Source organism: Mesocricetus auratus, unplaced genomic scaffold, assembly GCF_017639785.1.
Source record: "Mesocricetus auratus isolate SY011 unplaced genomic scaffold, BCM_Maur_2.0 Super-Scaffold_100691, whole genome shotgun sequence".
Classification (NCBI taxonomy): domain Eukaryota; kingdom Metazoa; phylum Chordata; class Mammalia; order Rodentia; family Cricetidae; genus Mesocricetus; species Mesocricetus auratus.
In genome coordinates, this window is record NW_024429267.1 from 35,693,004 (window position 1) to 35,716,977 (window position 23,974).

General features: G+C 42.1%; 1 protein-coding gene and 1 long non-coding RNA gene across 3 annotated transcripts in view; one reads left to right on the forward strand and one right to left on the reverse strand.

Annotated features, from left to right (window-relative positions):
- Positions 1-1,239, forward strand: part of LOC110342865 — a 118,679-nt gene extending 117,440 nt beyond the window's left edge. The window contains exons 4-5 of the long non-coding RNA XR_005874982.1: positions 559-659; positions 1,034-1,239. This is a non-coding gene — a long non-coding RNA (uncharacterized LOC110342865). The remainder of the gene's footprint in view (positions 1-558; positions 660-1,033) is intronic.
- Positions 1-23,974, reverse strand: part of Clstn2 (calsyntenin 2) — a 565,401-nt gene that overhangs the window by 48,455 nt on the left and 492,972 nt on the right. The window lies entirely within an intron of this gene.

The following is a 23,974-nucleotide window of genomic DNA, read 5'->3' on the forward strand; positions in this document are numbered from 1 at the left end:
TACCCTGAAGCTGTGGACCTAGACCTCTCAGGTCAGCTTCTGATGGTGTCCTTTCCCAGCTGTGTGAACTCAGGTGAATCACAGGCCCTCTCTGCGCCTTCCCTTGCAATGCGGAACTGAGAACAGAAGTAGGGGCATCATGGAGTTGTGATAAACACAACCTCCTTCAAATGCTGCCTTACCTTGCCCATGCTAATAAAGGCTAGTGTCACCATGGCTGCGCAACCCTTCCCCCACTCACGGGCCTACACAACTTACATCATTATGGCCTGAGCTCTCTGCTGTTGCAGTCCAAGAAGAGCCTACCCACCCCGCTCCTCTTTGCACTTTGTAGAACACTTCCTCTGCACTAGCTGGTGTTTGTCCCTGCTGTCCTCATCCCTGCAATACATCCAAGGCATACACAGAAATTTACATCTTTATCTAAATATTATAATCTACCCATTTATCACTACAACATGCAAGCAATGCTGAAATTTAAGATAGTTTACACTTGTTTTTTTCTCTACTATTTGTAATCCAATCTGTATTCTCACAGTACATCTTAATTCAAACTAGCCACAATGGAAGTGCTCCTGAGGTCTGTGCGGACAAGGACCACCTCCATTCCATGTCTCTTATGGACTTCTGTGGCACCTTGAACCTTATCCAGGTAGCAGGTGGGTTCTCTGTAAATAGTGAATGCACAAGGGGGAAGCAGAGATGGGTGGGTGGATGAGTATGCTCATGTCTTGAGCAGCCCCTCATAAGGGTCTTGCTCTGTTACTGGGCACACAGCCCTTAGGAAACTAAAGGATCAAATGTGCTTGTGGGTCTTTTCAAAGAGAAGCTAGGGAGGGGCTTAGGGACCCAGGAGTCCAAGGAAACCTATGAAGAAGGAACTGTAAAGAAATGTGGGGTATCCCCAATACATCCCCTAGTTTCTTAGGGACCTTACAGGAGGCAGCCATGGACAGGCAGAGATGAAAAGAATACTTTGGCATAAAATGTTTCTTTCCATCCGTACTTTCTCCATTTGTTCCTTCTTACATAGATGACCATCATGGTGCTCACAAGTGATGTTCCTCACCCCCAGGGAGGTGACACTTTTGGGAAGTTACAGAGGAGCAGGTGGAGAACTCTCAGAGTACATCCAGCCTTTCTGTGTCCTAGAGGTGGTCAGGGATCTCAATGTAACACGGCTAGCTCAAGCTGTTCATGGTGGGCTGGACCCTAGGACTCTTCTCTCTTGTCTTCAGGCCTGGGTTTAAAAAGGTATTTCTTGGCAAAGAGAGTAAGTCTATAAGGTGTTAGATGGGAACCCCATAATATTAAACAAGCAGGGAGCTTGGTCATGTATTTGAAAAGAATTAAAATTTCATTCTGCTACTCTGATTTCTGAGGTTGGCTCTCCCTTAATATAGTCTATCTGTAAGTGATGAAGGGTGGAATCCTTGCAAGTTAAAAATAAAGGAGAAAAATCTCCGTGGATATCTTTAGAGAAACATATTTGTAATTTTGTTGACATATCTCATATCTCAGTCTACTGGCAAAAAAAATCCCCTGAATAATTCAAATAAAAATTTCTGAGCCCAGAAAAAATGGGGAGATCTAGAATTGAAATGTTTAAGTGTTTCCACTTTTAAAGACATGGTACCTGTTGGTGTAGATCATGTTCTGCATGTCAGAGCTCACAGGGGACTTCCTCAGCGGGTGACCCTGTGACCTGGCCAGTTACAGAGGTACATGCCCGTCTGTGTGGGCAGCAGCAGAGAAGAGAACATATGCGCAGAGGCTCTGTGAGTTTCTAGCACAGAGTGCTTCCTAAACGGGTCTTGCTCTGATGGGACTTGGGGCTGTCAGCAGGCCATGCTGTGATCATCCCACACCATGCTTCAGACAGGCAGAGTCATGCCACCACTGCTGAATCACCTGCTCCCCTGTAGAGCCATTTCCCCAGAGGTGGATATGTGTTTCACAACTGCTTTTCCAACGAAGAAGGCTTGCCAACAAATTGCCTCTGCTTGGAATTCCACAGCAAAGAAACTGGGTATTTACTCCAAAGAACCAATCAAGTCATTAGCTTTGGGGGAATCTGTAGGGCTCTTTTGGGGGAACAGTTGCAGTTTAAAACCCATGATAACATCCAAAATCTTGAGCACAGCCTCCTTCTGATAGTATGAATATTTACCAAGTGGAATTTTCACACCTGGGTTTTGAGCTCTGAAAAACTGGTTAAAATTTAGCTCATCTAGCCACCTAAATAAAAATAAAACAAAAACAAAATGAAAGGTGAAAGGAATTCCAGCATGCCCAGACTCCTCTCTCTGGCTTTGGAGAAGTAAGATATCTGTTCACATCCCTGCCCTGCTTCCCATGAACCACTCAGTATAGACTCCATGAGTGCCCACTATAGGCAAAGCATGGACCAGTTCCAAGCTTCAGTTTGTTGTGTATGGCAAGAAATGCAGATGTAAATGCATCTCCTCTTCCACAGATGTGGCTCATTCATCCTGGTTCCAAGAGCTACACTGTTCAGCAAGCAGATTTTATGAACTTTTGTACAAGTTGGGGAGGTCTCAGGTCTATGGCTTTATTGTTATGTTTTTTGTGTACGTGTGTGTTCCTTATGTCCCTCACATGCAGGGCTTTGCATAGAGAAGCTAAGGAGATGAACTGCATTCAAGGCCATCACTGTCAATGACGGAAAAAGCAAAGCAGAATCGAGCATACGCCACCTGATAGCTTGTTAGGGCCACAACTCAAAATCTTCCTTTCTACAGAGGCTGGGTTACTTGTAGGCACCGTATGTTTGAGGACTTCTGCTCTTGGATGGTGGAACATGCACTCAAAACCAAATGAAACCCCAACCATTTATTGGGTATGAATTTGAAGGGTATCTATCTAAGATTCTTGCATGTCAGAAGGAATTCGACACTGTGAGCTGTGGGGTAGTTCTCAGAAAGGAGCAGAGGTCCCTGAAGTGTTTTACTTACGCCCTAAGGACTTAGTTTGTTGGTGTCCCTTCTCCCACATCAAACCTCAGTCCAGGCGGGGGAAAGGAGCGTCTATAGGTTTGCTAGAGGACTGATACTCTGTGGTAGCCATGGGAGTCAGTGGTCTCTAAAGACTATCAGAGTGTGACTGGGCCTGCTCCTGCAATCGTCCGTTTTTCCAGGAAACTCTCAGCCTAAGCAGGGGATGGTAGGCATTGCATTAGGCACATGAACTGGCACCAGGCTGAAGAGGAAGACGGATGGAATGACCGGAGATGGGGTGCCCTGGTGCAAGTGTGACAAGTGAAAGCTGGTTATCTCAATAGCTGCATTATCCATCCCCTAGTGGTGGGCTTCTTCCTTCACTGGAGACCCAGAGAAAGATTGGTTGTTACAATGACTGCGTCTAAACCCGTTCATTTAGATGTTATTTACAACCACTTCATTCCTCTTCAGATTTAACATTAATTTGTGTTAATAATAGATCCTTAATAGCCATCATTAATGGCAACAAAACTAATTGTTTTTCCATTAATGAAGAATATTTTATTTTCAAAGTATTCTACAGATATTACTCCCTTCATTTCCCAGTCTCTCAGTGAGTGAGTATTGCAAGTATTGTACAATGCAAAAACCAAGAATGTTAAAAGTTCAATGATTCTATCAGAAGTGGCTTGGGGGTGGGTAGGCTGCAACCTGAGCCCAGCTCTCCTGAATCCTAATGTTGTTTCTTCTTGGCTGACTTTGCAAAGTGATTTCCAAGTAGCAAACATGGAAATCAAACAGACAACAACAACACAACACAGATCATCAAAGGCAGGCACAGAAGAGAGAAGACGCAGTATTGAGCCAAAAGCACTTAATTCGTCACCATGATCCTTGATTTAGGGTCATGACTTGAGTGGTTTTAGGGTTGGCTTGACTGATTTTCTGTGATTCAGTGCCACAACTGTCCTGTCTCTGTCTCTGTCTCTGTCTCTGTTTCTGTCTCTCTCTCTCTCTCTCTCTCTCTCTCTCTCTCTCTCTCTCCCATATAGATATTTTGATCATATCACTAATTTTCTAATATGTTTTTCTTCAGTAATCATATATAGCTGTGTATATTGTAGATATCACTTGTTTCCTTGGTTACAAGATATTTTTTGAATCCCCAGTAATGAGCAAGACTTCTGATATTCAATTAGATGAAATGCCTGTATTGGCCCTTGTGGGTGACTAAGGAGACATTTGGGGTCAGCATCCCTGATGCTGACTCCAAATCTTGGTGCTCAGGTTTGGGACCCCTTGACACGAGCTTTCCTGGCCTCCAACAAAGCATCTTAACTTCCAACCTTGCTTGCACCTCAGTGAGAACTTTTCAGTGAGAACTTTGGTTTTCTGTAGGGTTTATGTCAATGATAAACACTCAGAGAAATATTAGGTTCTATTACCCACTTCCGACACCCAGGGAGACTCTGCCAGTGAGTGGAACTGCCTGGCACGAAGATTAGCTTCCAGCATCTTCAACTGCATTCCAAGTATCCAGTGCTCTGGCTGGAACCAGCTGGGGTTTTGTTGCTTGGGGTACAGTTCTCAGCCCAGAAAAAAAGAAAAAGTAAAAAAAATGCCCGAATCCAATACATCCTCTCGTGCCCTTGGCTGACCATCTAATTACAAGGTCCAATTAAAGTAATTGCACATCGGGGACCTTGAAGACATTAGAAAATTAAAGGTCACTTTGCCACTGAGTTCCAGAAAGGTATATTGCTTTTGCCGCTCAGTAGGTGGGGCTGTGAGTCATACAGTTGAAAAAACAAACTTAAACTCCAGGGAATCAGTAGAAAAAAACCCTCAAGACAGCATACTATTTGAGCTCTGTATTGGACTGATGGGGATGGCACATGTTTCAGAGACAGGTATGCATGCATGATTGTGTGTGTGCCCGCTCGCACATGGACATTTTTAATACCAAAAACCCATAACCAGATAAATCAGGTTTCCCCATCCAATTATATAGCTGAGCCACAGCTGGTGAGAGTTGAGTTCCATGAAGATGAAGCAAAGTAAACCAGGTAATTCAGCTTTTATTTTGATATAATCATTATTAATTATTTAGGTCAGTGTGAAAAATTCATTCTATGTTCATAATTCAGGAAAAAATTTTGGTATTAGGGATTCCAAAGACTTGCTGTCTTTGTACAATTTTGAGACTTTTTAAAGGACAAATATTAACCAAGACAAAAAGGGAATATCCTCGGAAGTAAAAACTTAGCACTGGGCCTGAGATGGCGAGCTCAGGGATTCCTTGCATTGTAAAGAGGTGATGGCCTGAGCCATGGTTGTGAGCATTGGTTCTCAGGTGCCCACTTTCACCACTCCTGGGAGCACTCAGGGAGAGAAGACAGAAAGGGGGCCTTGACGGTGCAGTTCTTACTGGAGACACCAATGACCGATGAGAAAAGAACTGTTGCATTTATTAATATCTTGACCCACCCAAAATAAATCAAGTATGTTTTGTGAAGATAATACCAATATATCAAGTATGTTTTGTGAAGATAATACCAATACAAGATATATATATATACATATATACATCATATATACATATATACATACACACACACACACACACACACACACACACACACAGAGAAGCCGTGAAAAAGAAAATGTGGATTGGAAAATCTTGTTCTCTGAGACATTTTAGGTCTTGGCACCATCTGGAGCAAGAAAGGTTTCAGTCATGATTGCTTCTTGATGCCACCTGTCTGTGGAAAACAGTTCCATGTGGTCCACTAGCTGCCAGGCATGGGCATCTCAGGCACAACCTAGCAGCACATCCCATGTCCTGTACAATGTGTATTACTGTATTTTCCCTTCTCCCCTCATATAAGACATGACAGTTACTCATTGCTACTTCAAACTGTTTTGGAAGAGCACTAATCTCAGACGAATGCAGCTTCATAGCACCCTTTGCCTCTCCCTTCATCCCCTGCCTCACTCTATGCCCCTCCAACTCATCTTCCTACATTTGGTCCGTGCAGGGCAAAGCAGAACCTCCCCAGCTTCTACCTCAGGTCTCGCTTTAAGAGGACGTAGGATAAGACACAGAGTTAATAAAAACTTTGGAGGACGTATGCACAGCTTCTGCCATAAACATATGTTAAAAGTATTGACACATTTTCACAGAGGGAGCAGACGAGTGGTTGGGAACTTTCCAGCAGCCCACACAGAGGAAGCCCGATGGGCCATACGTCTTAGGTCCAGAAAGGGAACAGGTACCCACTGTTCAAAATGAAAACATCCCTTTCTTCCACAGAGTCTAGACAGAAAGCTGTCTGTGCATCATACAAAGGAGACTCCCTGTGATGTGGAGATCATTGTTCTCAATGCCCTTGTCCATCTACTAAGTTTTGTGGGCTGGTTTTCCTAATGCTCTTCAATGTGGTCTAAGGTAAACATTGAGACACACCCTCTAAAGAGCAGGGGTTTTGGAGAACAGTTAAGGGTTGGAGGCTGAAGACAAGCCATTCCGTTCTCTAGTCCCAGTCCCCTGAAGGGACATCTGTGCTGATTCTTCTTCCCATGTTGCTGTGGTGGTTAAAAGACCCTGGTGGAGGGAGGCTTAACATTTGTTCCTTTGGTCCCCCTTCCCAACGCTCAGCGTTACCTGATTACTATTACTACCCAGACCCTGATTTGATAGAACAGAGGGTAAGGGTTCTGCCTAGTATTCCTCTGACCCCCACAGAACCAGGCTTGATATCGAGGGTAAAGTAAGCATGTCTCGAGGTATTAGAATGAAAAAGCCGATCTTGCTCTTGGCTGCATGACTAAAGCTGCAGTCTTTGGAACCACACGGCTAAGATTGTAAACACCCCTGTACTGCATGTAAATGATTCTCCTCCATCCTAAATAATACCATAGATTTAATTAAAAACACTTTTAAAACATCCTTTCAAAGCCCAGTCCCAGTCCTCTGTTCTTTTTCCAGCTCTCAATTTAGTGACTTGAATGTGATTTTTGCTGAAACCTCTGAATGGCAAATCAAATCTTCATCCCCAAGTGTCAGAGATAAAGCTATGTGAGAGAACAGAATAATTAAAGGCCAAAGAGGTAAACCCGGACTTGGAGTGTAGCCTGAACACAGGAAAAAGGCAGTGTTGTTCACACACTTTCTTTGGCTGATTAAACCAAAGGTCTTGGTTATAAATTAGAACCTTGTTTTCCTGAAATATTAATCTGTGTCTTAAGTTTTTGTTCTTTTTTTTTAGTCTATAGCTGATGGCAATAATGCAAACTGCTGGAGAATGTCCTTAGCTGGGAGGCCTAAGGTTTGCTAGACTCTTTCTGGAATATTCCTTATATATGGTGGGAGGTCCTGCCCTCTGTAGGGAGAGGGGTAGTTTTCCTATAGACTCCCAGCCTTTCTCATCTATGTTCATTTCTGTCCCATGTACTTGTCAGCCCATACACCTCCCCAGACATCCAGCATATACTCACAGGGAGTGTGAATGAAACAGATGATACAGTAAGCACCTCACTGTCACTGAGGAGTAAGTCAGGAAGTCAAGAATGAAGACAGACAGACAGACAAGGATCTTCCCTTCACAGAGAGACAAGGAAAACTTAGAGAAATGGATGCAAGGTGAAAACCATGGATGTCCATACTGATATTCAACCAAAGAGCCAAGGTTTCCAGTTGCTAGGTAATAATTCCCATGCACTGTGTAAATTATGTTCTCATTGGTTTAATAAAGAAGCTAGCTGACCAATAGCCAGGCAGGATAAGGTTAGTCAGAAAAACCAAACCAAGAAAGGGAAGAAGGGTAGAGTCAGGGAGATGCCAGCCAGCCCCAGGAGAACAAGATGTGCTAGAGGATATGTAAAGCCATGAGCCACGAACCACAAGGCAAAACATAGATTAATAGACATGGGTTAATTTAAATATAAGAGCTAGTTACTAATAAGCCTGAGCTATCTGACAAACATTTATAACTAATATAAGCTCTGTGTGGTAATTTGGGAACTAGTGGGCAGGACGGGAAATGTCCCTTTACACCCAGTTGCTGATGTAAGTGGCCATTTTTGATTTGGTATTGTAGTCCCAGTATTCAGCTTGAAATCCAGAGTTCAATGTGCACCCAAGAAGGGTGCTCAGTGACAGGCACCTCCTCTCAAGGATGGGGACTGTGTCTTACCTACCTTTTCACAGAACACTACTGAATAGGTTGTAATTTATGTGCATGGTGTTTTCTGAGCCTAACTCATTTTTTTTTGAGACAGGGTTTCTCTGTGGCTTTGGAGGCTGTCCTGGAACTCACTTTGTAGACGAGGTTGGCCTCGAACTCACAGAGATCCACCTGCCTCTGCCTCCCAAGTGCCGGGATTAAAGGCGTGCGCCACCAATGCCTGGCTAAGCCTAACTCATTTTTTGAACACTATTCATGTCTTTGAGTGAACATGTGTGTATGTTTCTCCTAGGTAGATGCCCAAGCTGGACCAGCTGAGTCCATTTTAGGTACTGCCAAAGAGTTTTCGAGAGTGGCTACATTAGCTACCACTCCCACAAGCAATATTTAAGCCTTCTGTGTGCTCAGAGTCTCTGCCAGATATCTGTATTGTCCATTTTTCTTTTGTTTTTAGAAGTCCTGATAGATGTAGGGTAGTTCATTATGGACCTGGTTGACATTTTCCAGACATTTAATAAAGTTGAACACCTTCTCATGTGTGCTTTGACCATTTGGATAACATTCTTTATAAAATTGTTTGAGTCTTTTGGGGGTTAGTGATGGGGAGTTTCCTCTTATTTATTTTGTTTTTAGACTCCAAGAATAATGCCAATCAGTAAGTAGACACAGGAAGTAATTCTTAAATAAATGAGTGAACCCATATGCCTCTTCTGCTCTCATTTTCTTAATATTTTTCTCTAAATTAACTCACTTTAACTGACAAAATAATTTTTATATCATTTCATAGCTGTGAAGTCATGGTGTAATGTGAAAGTTACACATTTTCTTATACTCATTAAAATAAATGGGTGGCTATTAAAAATTTTTATGTCCATTCACGTATTTCTAATCTCTCTCCTTTAATGTCATTGATGATATATTAATGCCTTCCAAACTAAATGATTTGTTTTCCTTCAAACATTTAAGTATTCCTGACAAGCTGGTTCTGATGAGCCCTCTATAAGCAAGCCCAAGGCAAGCGTGGCCTAAAGATTCATGGAACACATATCTGAAAACAGCCATGTAACCACTCTGGTGATGAGTCTGGGAAGATCATCATGGCAAGGTGGCAGAGAGGACATAGGATTGGACATAGGACAGGAGAGAGAGAGAGACCCAGTGATACACAGGAAAGGCAAAGAGCACTTGACCTGGGTGATGGACAATCTGGACTTCCAGGTTTTAAGTGACCAATCGTACCCTGCTCGTATATAAAAGGCTTTAAGTGTATCGGTGACAAATGACGTGCAGGGGTTAAGACTGTGTAAAGTCATATTAAATGAGCAGCCTTTTCATGTCCTGCCACTCCTTGGATAAGCTGTGTGAGATGAAATGCAGAAAGGCTGCAGCCCAGAGTAATCAATGGCAAATGGCCATCAGCACGAATGCTGCCTGGCTCCACAAGAGCTGGTATAGGCCGTCACAGCTGGACAGAGTAGGTGGTGTGGCCTTTGTGAAGTGTGTGGTCTGACCCAGGTCAGATGGCAGATGATGTTGTCAGTGCCCAGCTGTGATACCACTCAGTGAACAGACTGCCCATTACTGAAAGGTGGGAGGTCACAGTGACTGCTCAGAACATAGGCCTCATGGAGGTACCACATCCCAAGCTGGACCAGGGCATCTGTAAAGGGTGAGAGCCTGGTCTATGGCTCAGCCTCACTTTTCTGAAGTAAAGAGGAAGTGGGATGCCTTTATATGGTTTCAGTCAGACTGGCAGGGACTTCTCCTATGGACACCTGGAAAGGGTCATCACCAGCCCCTTAATTCAGGGGCCCCAAGTCAGAAAGCTACACTTGGTGCTATCTTATACCAACAGCCCTATGTGGAAACTGCTGTTTAACAGGTGGAGAAACTGAGGCACCCATCACTCGGGTCATGCACCCTGTAGTGTCAGAGCTAGGGTTCAAACCCATGAAATCAAGTAATAGAATTTAAGCCCTTCCCCAAGCCAGGTTGCCATTTATAACCAAGTACATTTGAGGGGATAACGACTCATTTCCAAGAAGCCCAAATGCTAGACTCCCCCAGGGCAGGGCAGGGCAGATCTGATTCCGTCAAAATTCTCATCTGATCTGGGGCAAAAAAATAAGGCAAAAAAGACGGTAATGTTAAAACATTGACCATCTCTATTCAGTGGCTTTACATTCATATGTTGTGCTTCTATAACTACGACTTTTGTAGGTAAGGGTGTGAGGGCTGGAGGGCTGACTAACACTCCCAATTTCCCAGTATCAGAGAGTAGGTCCAGAGACATGCATAACAAGGGCTTTCTGCGCAAACCTTCGTTCTTTTCCATTTTTTTTTACATTTATTATGGGGGGTTCCTTTCACCATATAGGTCTCAGGGGTTAAATTCAGGGCACCAGCTTGGTGGCAAGTGACTTTGCACACTGAACCATTCTGACAACAAATAGTTGCTCACACATATTCATTTCTGCCCTCACAGGGCATTTTTGTTTTCTATAAGACCACCACTTGTGAAACTGCCCTTCTGAGGGGCCTTTGAAGGCGAAGCTTCAATGTTCCATGGAAAGGGGACTTGAGCCCTCAGAATACTCCTGGCAAACCTATCCCTTTGTAAAGTTGCCCATTGCAGCACATCTGTAATTCACCTATGCTGACACTAGGGTATTTTTAGTAAAACAAAAGCATCCACTTTGTCCTTTATTTGGGCAAAAATGACTCTTCTTTCAGGTGTGTGTATATGTATGTGTCTGCACATGTGTGTGTATGTGTACATGTAGAAGGCAGAGGTCAATGTCAGGTATCTTCCCCAGGCATGCTCTATATTACTTTATTATTATTCTTTTATTTATTTGAGTCATAGCCTTGGCTGGCCTGAACTCACTATGTAGATCAGGCTGACCTCATACTCACAGAGCTGTACCTGCCTCTGGCTCCTGGGTGCCGGGATCAAAGGCATGCACCACCACACCCAGCCTCACTGAAGCTGGAACTGAACAATAGGCTAGACTGGCTGGTCAGCAAGTCCCAGTTACCTCCTGTCTCCCCTTCCCCAGGGCTGGGATTACAGGTATGTGTTACCATGCCTGGGTTTTTTTTATGCATGCTAGGAAATAAAGTCAGGACTTCATGCATGCGTAGCAAATACTTTATCAACTGTAACATCTCTCCAACCCCATAAAAATTAATGTTTTTTTTAACTTTACATTTTGTAATTTATGCTTTCCTGTTGCAAACCTCTTTCATGCCTGGCCTCAGCTTTTCCAGTTTGGTTATCTATATATCTCTCAGGGACCCCAGACTACTACCTTCCTGGAAAAAATGTAGGCTTGATTCAAATATCAATTTTATGCTTTCTAGCAATTTCCATTCAGTCTCTCCAAGCCACAGTCAAAATGTGAATTCTGGATAACGGTGCCTGGCAGGGTGAGCTGAGACAGTGAGGGGGAGGTTACGTGAGCCCTGCCTATGAATTCATCCCCAAGAAACCCCTATTGTATTGTGCTCTTCAGAGCCAAGCAGGGTTGGTTACATCCTGTATCCTCAGAGTAGGCCAGCTTGCAGTAGGCATTCCAAACTTGTCAGGTCCTGCCCTAATGTGTAGTTCCTAGAGAATATGAGGTAACCCCTGCTGGCTAATTTAGCATCCTTCTCTCCATTCTAGTCCCAATCATGGTACTGTAAATCTTTTTCTCTCCTACTCAACTTCTAGCTTCAGGGCCAAGGTTGAGCTTCATTCACTCCCATAGGACAAAGGCCTGTGCAGAGATGTGAAGCCCTCAGCATACACTGCTTCTTCCATTTAAGCTATTTCCTGCTGAAAAATAAAGACATCAAACCACACAGCATCTAATGAAGCACTAGAGAGTGGGCTTACACATAGCCACACCTATACCAACAACTGGCAGTCTGCCAGCTACCCAGAAGTCCTTTCTTGCACCCCACCCCAACTAAAACACTCTGCCCTCCCCCCAGGACCCAGTTCCTTGGCATCCACGGTCTTTGCTTCCCTACTTTTAGCTCTTATGTCTATGTCTGCATAAAAGGTTTGACCACTAAAACCTTGCTTCCCAAATCTTTTGAAATCTAAAGGTCCTTCCTTCATTACTTTACTTTCCCCAGAAATTCATCTGTAGAAGAGTCCTGAGCAGGTGAGAACAGAATTTTTGAGTCTGGATTCTGTTACTTGCACACTCATGTGTAGTTTAAAATGGTCTTCTGTCCCACTCGGTCCTGTAATGAGGCAACAGGATCCAAGTACACTCTGGTCATAATTGGCGACAAATTCAGAAACAGCTATTTTCACCTAAATTTCTTTTGGTGCAAATTGTATTTTAAGACCACATCTACATACTGAGGAAAAGAACACTCTTGTTCTAGGGACCACTATATACTCTAGTTCTCACTAGGGCAGTGTTTTATGTGGAGATGCTGCAGACCAAAAGGCTCCATGAACTCAGCACTAAGACTATACTTATTCCATCGATAGTATCATCTACCTGTCATCCATCTAGTGTCTATCACCCATCTATCTATCTATCTATCTATCTATCTATCTATCTATCTATCTATCTATCTATCCATCCATCTACATACATATGTACATACATATACACATACAAACATGCATACATATATCTTACAGGTGAGCAAACTGACTCACACAGATGAAAAGACTCACTCAAGGTCACTCTGGTGATATGGGCCAGAAGTGAGTTGACCTGAGAGGTTACAAAGCCGGTGGGCCTTAATGAATATTTACCTCCAAAATAAAGTTTTATTTTAAAATTGCTCTTGCTCAGGACTTACTCATGAGTGAGTGACTGAATAAGTGTGTGGCTCAGTGGACACTCTGTAAACACAACATGTTCTGCATTTGCTCCTTTTGGGTTCCCAGCAAGATACATTATTTTTTATTTTGCTAGACACGGAAAAGACATTTTTTAGTATTCCAGAGTAAGCCTGAAGGCATACTTTTACTGGTGGCTTATGAGACTCACTTTATTCCTATGCTGAGTGATAGAAAAGAACCTTGGTTGGTTATCAGAAGATTCTTCAAGTCCCAAATCACATTTATGTTCCAACTGTGGGCTCACTTTTTGAGTCCAGATAATAGATAAGAGTTTATCTTTGCCTTATGTTCAAATAGCTATAACTTCATTGGCCCCCTGCATTTATGACAGTAATAAAACCTTTGATAAGGTAGCAGTTCATAGGACTCGGTCTAGCTTTTGAAACAGGAAAGGACAGGCTGATGGAAAGGTGTCAGTTTCCAGGACAACCTACAGAACAGTGTGGGCTGCTCTACATCCAATACTGTGTGTGATGCCCAGGAGGCGGAGGCTAGGATCTCCTCGGGGAGGAGGAGGCTGGCACGTGTAGACCCATGGAGTCAATACAGAGATGCTTCTAGCACTGCTCTCTGCCTTTACCTTTGGATACAGGAGTCAGGAGAGAAGCAGAACAAGTGTCACCTCTTCCTCCCTAATGCGAAGGCACAGAGGACAGATGTAGTTTTGCCTTTAACTTCTACTAGTCAGAGGAAATTACTGGAAAGCCTCCACTGGGCTGTCTCAGAAACCAGTATAGAGAAAGAGAATGGCCCAGACACCTGAAGGCAACTGATGGAGACTCAAAGAAATTCCCAAATAAATATGCAAAACTGCTGAGGCTTCGTGGACACCCTCAGCTCATGCATTCTTGTAGTTTCCCCTTCGTGTGTCAGTTTATATCTGGGACAAGCATTCTTGTAGACCTTATCACTGGTTCACACCCATGACCTGCACACACTATTTGAATAAGCAGCCATTCTGAGTATAGAGGAATAAATGATGCCCAGTGCGTCCTTGACAGTACCATAGCCCTCTCAGATCCTTAGCAGGGATCCACATCCAGACAAGACCAATGCCATTGCCTGCACTCCAAGAGCAGTGTACTCTGCCCTCTTGGGCATTCTCCATATCCTCACACTCCTCACCTCATTAGTGTTCTTGCCTATTCTGTCAACCCAACCCTCAGGATTTCCTAAGTGCTCTCAAATTCTGTTTCATGGTAACTTAGCAACTCTATATTCTCGAGTAGTGTGTTTGATGTACAGGCCAGGGGTTGAGCACATTGTCTGGAAAGTTCAAGCTTGACTTCTGCCTTCTGAATAGTGGCCCACACCCATGGATGGTGACTTTCACCTGCTAGCACCTTAGCCTTTCTCTCTGTTGGCTTTAAGAAATCTACAGTCTTCCAAGCTTAGACTTTTTGCCGCCATGGCCTTTTCATCTCCCAGTGTCTAACCTCTAACGGGCTTTCTTTAATGTGCATCTTTATCATATCACAGCACATTTGTGACGAACATTACAACACTTCACAGAAAATGTGAGAACCTTGGATCATTATAACTTATTTAACACTTCCATCATGACTCCATTCATTACACCTTCGTCTACTGTACGCCATGCAGTTCACCGCCATAACCACTGCACTTGCTGTTAGGCACTTAGAGAAGCAGAGAAGGAAGGAGCCTGAGTCCCGACATACTCAGCCACCACATCCACATTTCCAGAGTCTTCCTTCCTTCCAATAGACAATTCTATTTGAATCTCACTTCCTTTTGACTAGAAGGACTTTCCAGGCTGTTCCTTTTGTCTTTTGGCACCCAACATTTTCAGTAAAATTTTGCTTGTTACTTTATACTACTTGTTTTCCTGAATGTTCCTGAATGTGACACATTTTCTTTTCTGAGTGTTTTCAAAATAGTCTTCCTTATTTTTGGTATTCAGCAGGTTGTAGACATTATAATTAGCTTTGTTTCCTTTGTATCATTAAAGCCAGGAGCTTGCTGATTTCCTCCAATCTTTGAAATGATGTTTTCAACAAATTTGAAACAATTTGCACCATCACTGCCTGGCACACCTCTTTCCTGTCACTTGTAAACTCACCTGTTTAATTTAGGTATTGAATTCTCCACCGAGGCTTTCTAAATTGACTTGTAGCTGATATTTCTCCCTTCATCTGTTTAATTCATTGACTATGACAAACACTACTTTAAGCTGTTACTCTGGATCTTCATTTGAGTTTGGCTGTTAATTCATGTATCTAACAAATGTTGTTACACTGAACCCTGGGTTGATACTTTGGCTTCTGTTGTCACTGGGGGAGATTGTTGGCTGTAGTCAAATTACTAGATGATCTCCTAACACTTGCAGATGTTTGGCTTTATGTTTGACTGGGATAGTCTGCTGTTTTTGTTTACCCTTAGGCCTCAGCCAGCCCTTTAACACGGGTGCATGCTCATTAATATCCAAGAGTGCCTCTTCCAGACATTTCCTCAGCTTCTCTTACTTAGAAAAATTCCAAACTGTGACACCTTTGCCCCACACAGTGGCTCTAATGCCTGTGCCCGCTTTCCTATTTGCTGGTGTTGCTATTTCCCAGGCTCGTGTGGCTTCCCTATGCACACAGTTCAGAGGGTGGCTGACAATCTCAAGTATTCTAGGAGGCCATGTGCTCAGATTTTCAGTCTCCTTCCTGCCTCCCTATCATTTCTGGTATTTGCCCTTTCAGTTTCTAACAACCCTGGCATTTCTCAATGCCTTAGCACTTCAGGCTGAGACAGCGTGGCTATCTCTCTCACTCTCCTCCTTCCCTTCCTCCATCCCTCTCGTGCTTTTTTCAATTATTATTAATATGTAATAACTTGATGGAAGTATAATTATACTTTCTCAAATTCACTCATTGTAAGCATCCAGGTCAAGGGGTTTTAATAAATTTATATTATTATCATCAAATAATTCAGTTTTAGAACATCAGCATTGTGCAGTAAAATTGTCTATTTTCACCCTGAGCCCAAGCCCTAGGCAGCACAGGCCTGTTTTCTGCATCTATAGAATTTCCTTTATAGAAGTTTCCTGAACATGAAGTCAAGCAAGTATGTTTGCTTTGTGATTTTAGTCTTTTCAGTTGTTTATTTAAAAGTTCTGAATATCATTCAGAGAACAAATATTAAAATGTTGGGTGGATTTGGGTGTCGTTGAAGGCTTTTTTTCCCTAGTGTCCCTTGGATGTTATGCATGTAGCCAAACTGGTACTTCTACATCTCTTCAGGAACCGCAATGTAGATCCGATTATGACATACAGCCAAATTGGAAAATTAATACACATTTACTGAACACAATTGAAACTGAGTTAAAGATCAGGGGACCCGATACCCCAGGGTAGCGAAGGAACTGAACCAGCAAACAAGCCAATGCAATCAAACACAGGGGAAGTTGCAGTGAGTCTTTGTAATCTCTCCCTGCAATGGATGTAAAGTCAGTTCTCTATTGTGGAGGGAGTCAGAGGTCCAACAGGAATTGTGGCTCAAGAGCACAGTATTGACAGATGAACCAGGAACGTGGCCTGTCAGATAGTAGGAATGACTTGCTTCTGTGACACATTATGCTTCATTCTTCTTAGTAAGGCAGCCGGGTTCACAATGGTGCTGTCCAGTCTGTCTGTGCTATTGGCAATGGCGTGTCAACAAACAATTTCTGTGGCTTTCTGCTTAGATCAACAAATGAAGACATATGGTGACGGCTTTGTACTGCCAAGCTACATAAATCTCAACAAAATAAAAGCATTATGGTAAGCAACATGCTGCTTTATAGAATGGTGGGCTTGTCTAACACTTTAGTCAAATTACTTCCATTTCCTGAGCCTCAGCTGCAGAACTTATAAAATAGTCAAGATTGAACTACAAGAGGAACTGTGTAGTTTGGACCTAATGCTTATAAATTGGGAGTTTTGCAATGTAATACAATAGCATTTAGCAAACTCTAGTTTCCTTTTTATTTTTTAAATGTAGGGTGTTAACATGTAATTGTTTGCTATTCATGCCTCTAAGGCCACAAAGAGCCAAGGCAATCATAAGGCTTGCTTGTCTTTTGATTCCCATTTCTGCTGTCTCAAGAAAGTTACCATCTTCCAAGAAACCAAGGGATGCAGTTGCTGCTTCATAATGAGGCCTTGCTTCCTTCTAAATATGCACTGATTGTCAAGGTGATGGAGGAGGTTCATTATTTAGAGGCGTAATTAAAGGGCACTTCCTTTAGCTAAACTAATGAGCAGTAAGTGCAGCAATATTTGCATGTTTAGACATTAAGGATGGAAACAGATGACTCGTAGGAGATTAGGAGGAAGCAGAGAAGGTAGAACCAATTATTCTCACCACTGGGCCTCCAGGGTTATTGCTTTTCAAGACTTTTTCAAAGGAGATGCCTTCTCTGGGAAGTTGACTCAACTGTCTTCTCTTGCTTTATGGGACGAATGACTGTTTCATTACTATTCCTCAGAAGTAAAGTAATTATGGTGACTTGAACGAGAATGTCTCCCACTCACAGATGTTTGACTCCTTGGTCCCCAGTTGGTGCTGCAGTTTGGGTGGGTTTAGTGTGTGTGGCTTTACTGGAAGAAGTATACCACTGGGCATGTGCTCTGATGTTTCAAAAGTCTCATGCCATTCTCAGTGCACTTTCTCTGGTTCTTGATTATGTTTCAAGATGTGAGGAGCATCTTTCTTCAATTTTCCTGTCCCTGCTGCCATCCGTTCCTTCTGTCATCATAGATTCTAACCATCATGAACCATAATTCTAAACAAACCCTTTCTTCTTTAATTGTCTTGGTCACAATGGTCTATTTCTTATCACAGAAATAGAAAAGTACCCAACACAGTGATCTCTGCTTTGAAAAATGCTAATGCCTGATTCCTGGTCAATTGAGCTGGGAATCTATTTCTGAGTGGACTTCTGTGCCTTGTTCTAAATGCTTGGGGTCATCATGGATATTGGCTTATTCTTGTTAGTTTGTATATTCATGAAGATATTACAAATGCTTTTGTGTCAAGAAGAGTGACTTTTTTGAACAAAATCTAACATTTCTTCATGATAAAAGTCATAGGATTCAGGGGTCATATCTCAATACAGTAAAAAGCAATGTATAACAGTACCAAAGCTTAAACTGTGCTAAATGGAGAAAAACTCAAAGCATGTCCATTAAAATCATGAATGTCCATCTTTTCCCCTCCTATTTAATATAGTGCTTGAAATCTTAGGTGGAGCAGTAAGAGGAGATGAAGAGGATGCAAACATTGTGGTGGTGGTGGTGGTGGTGGTGGTGGTGGTGGTGGTGGTGGTGGTGGTGATGGTGTTAGTGTTAAGAAGTCAAAACATCCTTCTTTTCAGAAGGTATGATTCTATACATAAAAGACCCTAAAGACTCTACCAGGAAACTTTTACAGCTGGTAAACCTATTCAGCAAAGTAACAGAATACAAAGTTAACCCAGAAAAACCAGTAGCCTTTCTATATACTAATGATGTACACAAGAGAGAAATAAAGGAAACAATTCCATTCACAATAGTCTCAAGAAAATCTTACCAAGAAAATGGAAGCTAACAGTGAAAGTTTAAGACACTGAAGCAAGAAATAGAAGTTTCCAGAAGGTGTAAAGACAGTCCCCACCATGTTCATGGATCTACCAGTAGAATTAATATCATGAAAATAGCCATCCTACCAAAAGCAATCTATAGGGTCAATGCAATCCTCATCACAATTCCATGAAATTCTTCATAGACTTTGAAAAAACTTTTTTTTAATTCTTATGAAAACACACACACACACACCCCTAACAACACCCCCCCAGAAAAAACAGGATAGCCAAAGTGCCCTGAACAATAAAAACAATAATCGAAGCATGATTCCCAAGAGCCACTACAGAGCCACAGTAGTAATACATTACAACGTGGCATTAAAACAAACATACTGATAGAGGTAATAGAATTCAGGAACCACACACAAGCCTACACTCTTGTAGCCTCTGCTCTTTGACAGAGTCCAAACATATTATTGGAGAAAAGATGGAAGCTTCAACAAATGGTTCTGGTCAGTCAAAAGAACTACTAGATTCTCCTTTTTTTCTTGCACAAAACTCAACTCTGAATGGATCAAGAACTTCATAAGATGTGACATTCAGAATCTGATACAGGAGAAGTAGGGGAAATGCTTCAACTTACAGACATAGGAGAGGATTTTCTAAATAGCACCTTGGCAACATGGACATTAAGACCAGCAATTGACAAGTGGGACCACATGAAGCTAAAAAGCTACTCTGTACAGCAAATGAAGTCATCATTGAAGTGAAGAGGCAGCCTGCAGAATGGAAAGGTTTTTTTTGGTTGTTGTTGTTTTTACTAGCTGTACATCTGACTGAGGATTAATATCTAGATTATACAAAGAACTCAATAAGGTAAACACCAAAACAAATGAACAAACAAAAACCACTCCATTTTTTAATTGTTACTAAATAGAGAGGTCTCAAAAAATGTCTGAGAAGTATTTCTTAAATGTTAAACATACTTGCCCATTGGGAAATGCTAATTAAACTACTTTGAGATTTCATCTTACTCTAATAAGAATGGCTAAGATTTTTTAAAATGACAACACTGCTATGGATAGAGGGAAAAGGGAATACTTATTCATTGGTAGTAGGAGTGGAAATTGGCTCAGTCACTATGGAAACCAGTGTGGAAGTTCCTCAAAGAGCCAGAGAGATATCTATCTACCATATCTCACTATACCATTCCTGGGCATATCCCCAGAGGACTCTATATCTTACTATGGAGATGTCTGCTCATCCCTGGTCATGGTTGTGCTATTCACAATCAATTAAAAAAACGGAAACAGCCTAGATGACCATCAACTGATAAATGGATGAAAATGTAGTTCCTACATATTATTCAGTTGCAGAGAAAAATGAAAGCGTGAAATTTGCAGGCAAATGATTGCAGCTGGAAACCGTGAGTCTGCTTAGGTAATTCAGACCCTGAAAGATAATGCTACACATCCTCTCACATACACAGATACTAGCTTGGAATCTTTAGATATGCATGTTTAAAACTGAGGACATGTGAAGTCAGGAAAATAGCAAAGGCCCATAGAGGGGAGATTTCAGAGGAAAGGGCTAGAATGGTGTTGCTAAGAAAAGGGGAATAATGGAATTGATGGGGGGGGCAGGTTAGTGGAGGGATTTAGGGAGATGATAATACTCAAGACCACAAAAAATAAAGGTTGCCTCATCGAACCCTTCTACTGTAGAAACTTTCTAAGATATACAAAAGAAGTCAAATTGAGTTACCCTATAACTGAGAGTCTATACTTCTTCCAAGCACCATAGGTTAATAAATGAAAAGTTACTGCCATGTATGGGTGGTCTCTCTTTGAGCTGTTCTTCAGTGGGGTTCCATAGACAACCCCTCCAACAGTCACTGCTTTTGGATATCTTCCAGAACTTGATGGTAAGATCCTATTGGTGAAGATAACACATACTTGAGTCACAGGGCATGGAGAAATCATGCTGACACCTAGCTGGAGACTTTATCCCTATTTAGTTTTCACAGTGTTAGAAGGTGATATGCACACTACTGGAAGGAAAAAAAGTAATCAGCACACTTACTCAGCTGTGAATTAATGCAAACCACAATAATGACTGCTCTGGCAATGTATGCTCACTGGTGTAATAGTGTCATGAATGCTATGGGAATGATTGGGTTCAAGGCATGTTCCACAAGATGGAATTCACCTGTCATACCATTAACTGGGCCAAAAACTTTTGGCTGGGTAGGTTATAGGCCTTAGGGTGAAACCAAGTACTATTATTATAAATGGACAAAGTGTTAAACTCTCCCCTAAGTTCTTACTTTTATAACCACAGATTAGGGAATCTGTTACCCTGCATCAGAGAATTTTGTTTATACAGCAAATGTCCATTAATGCAGATACACAACTCTCCAACATGCAGAGAATTAGAGACTACCAAGTGCTCAGCTCTAAGTGGGAAACTCCTCATCTTCTCTCAAGACTCAGGGATCATCATGGAAGAAGGATTGGAAAGAATTCACAAGAGTCAGAGGTACTGGGCATTCATAAGCATAATTGTATTCTCTGGCCATGAAGGAGCTATTGTGCACATGAACTCAAAGTGGTTGTGACTGCATTCATGAGTCCTTCATGGGATCAAAACAGTTTAAAGCTCAGCAAAGAAGTCTCTGGGAGCTACTGGAAAGTGATGGCTGTTGTGGGAAGGAAAATTAGTTTTCTTCAGACATTCAGGCCCGGAGGGGCTACCTATGCTCTACCAGATGGTCCTACACCCATATACATACAGGGAACACTGATTCTACTCAGTTGGTTTTATATATATATATATATATATATATATATATATATATATATATATATGAAGTTGGGAGGGGAAAGTAGTGGAGGGAATAAGCAAGAACTTGAAGAAGAGGGAATGATAGGATCTGACAAAAATGCATTATATAAATAATGAAATTCTCAAACACAACAACAAAAAAACTTCTGATGACCTTCAGAACTAGACTGAACCACTCTCAAGTGCCTGCCCCCAAGAGTCAATGTATTACATGGTTAATATGCATCCCTGAGACTCTACAACAACCAATCACATTTTAACATGGTGCCTTTTTATCCTCTTAAGAGTATGGGCATTTAAAGTTATGCTCAAGACTCTTCTACTTGTCAGGTCAGAACTGTGGGAGCTCCTTGCTATGTCTTGTTCTTCATGCCCAGCCTGGGTGCTATGCCTAGATTTTGTAGAGTTAAAAGAAAGTGCCAAATATGAAACAAGAGCCTAAGTAACGCTGGTTCCAAGGCTCCTCAACACACAGGGACGTCTTACTGATCAGTGGTCTCACTTCTCCTAAGGAACAGGATTATCGTTAGAATTGGCCATTTTACAATAAGATTCAATTATGCTAATTTCATGTCTTTTCGGAGGGTGGAAACTATCAGCCACATAACTAAAGCAAACATTTGGGTTCTATGCCAAGGCATTAGCTTCCTTCCTTGCCACTGGCACTGATGCCTGGAAGAAACTGGAAAGACTGGAGCATGACTAAGCCAAGATGCCTCTGTTGGGGCCACTCGGGGCTCTGGCAGCTTAATTCATTATCTGAAGGGATATTTCATTTACTGAGCATCTTTAACTGTGTTGACACTGTCTCCTCATTTAACAATAAAACAATATTCTTTGTAATGTTGGTTTATCACCTTCCTTTTCACAGTGCTTTTAAAATACATATTAAGGGCTGTCTGTTGAAAACACACAGTCATTGCCTCTGGGCAGAGATACTGCAGGCTTAAACACAAATAATGATTTCATGGGAGTGAGAAGCTTTGTCTAGCAGGAGATATTTAGGATTAAGGGGACCTGAGAAGGGGCCAGGTCTGCCAGGAGCAGGGTGTAGATCAATTAGCAACTTCAAGTGGTAAAGGAAGACAACTGTGCAGTTCTAGACTCCAACAGGCAGAGAAAGGCACTGGGGCTGCAACAGGGGAGAAGGCAGCCTCGCTATTCTGGACTCGACACTCTGCAGCCGGGTCCATGCTTTTGCATGGGATTCTCAGGAGAAAATGAAAGAATATCTTTTGAGTAATGAGAGAGAAATTGGAGAAAGCCAGTTAAAACCTTCTCTTCAAGTAAATGGCTCAGGTGGGGCTGACTGATAAGTAGACACTCTCAGAGATGAGATGGTATCCCCAGAAGACACTGATAGGATTATCAAGTCCTGGGCATTTCCTTTGGGCAGGTATGTGGATGCTATAGTATCTTGCACTGCTAATCAATGCTTTGCTGATTCCTTCCACTTGATCTCTGCTTTGGTTTTCTGTTGATGTCTTCCTTTAGTCTAGTACCTCCTCTCCACAGAAGCCTTTTCATAATCATAGCAGTCTCTTCTGGCTAACTGCCTACCTGTGATCCCACACTTTTCTTGTGCTATGAGGTACTTAAAGTAGAGCCTGAATGTCAACAGGACAATGATTCTGGGTTACAAGAAAGATCCAGTGAGAAGACTTGAGTCAGAAAAGGAGGGGATCCAGTTAAATGAACATTGCCAATGTCATTATTGTAGACTGTGGTGTTTTCTTCCTATGTATGAACATTGCTAATGTCATTATTGTAGACTGTGGCGTTTTCTTCCTATGTATGAGTCCTCTGAGAGAGTACAGGGCACTTCTTATAGTTGCTTCCTGCCTTGGGACAGAGTGGTCTTTCTTTGGTTGGGGGCAAGGGGGATCTCAGGACAGTAATACTGCCTCCCTTCTTAGGCTATAGCTGAGTAGACTTATATTGCCATGGAGGAAGCCCTGGGACAGGGGATTTAAAGGCACAGTAGTATGTGAGTTTTTGTACTTTTGGGGAGGTGCCAATGATATCCAGAGAATTTGTGTGAGCTGGTATTTTGTTTTGTTTGGTTTGGTTTAAAGATATCTAAAAGAAACAACCTAAAGTGGAAAATATTTATCTGATTTAATGTGTTCCAATGTTTCAGTTTAAGGTGATTGGGTCTGTTGCTGTGGGCCTGAAGTAAAACAGAACAGGAGAGTGGTGGCAGTTTATGGGGGAGGTTATTCACCTCATAGTGGCCAGGAAGTAGAAGGACAGAGAAGGGTCTAGGTACAAGATGTAATCTTCAGAGGCTAATCCCAGTGACTTGCTTCCTCCATCTAGGCCCCACCTCCTAACAGTCCACTGGGACATGAGTTCAATGGATTATATTCCATTGATGAAATTAGAACCCTCACAATGCAATTGAGTCTCAAAAGGCTCATCAGCTAGAAACCAAGCCTTTGACGTGTGAGCCTTTGGGGACAGTTTCAGATACAAATCATCACAGCGTATGTTTGTATCAGTGCAATCAACTTTAAGCTGGGGAAAACGTTTTGTCAAGAGAAAGAGGATTTTCCAAATTTGGGTTTAGCATTTCCAGACTCAA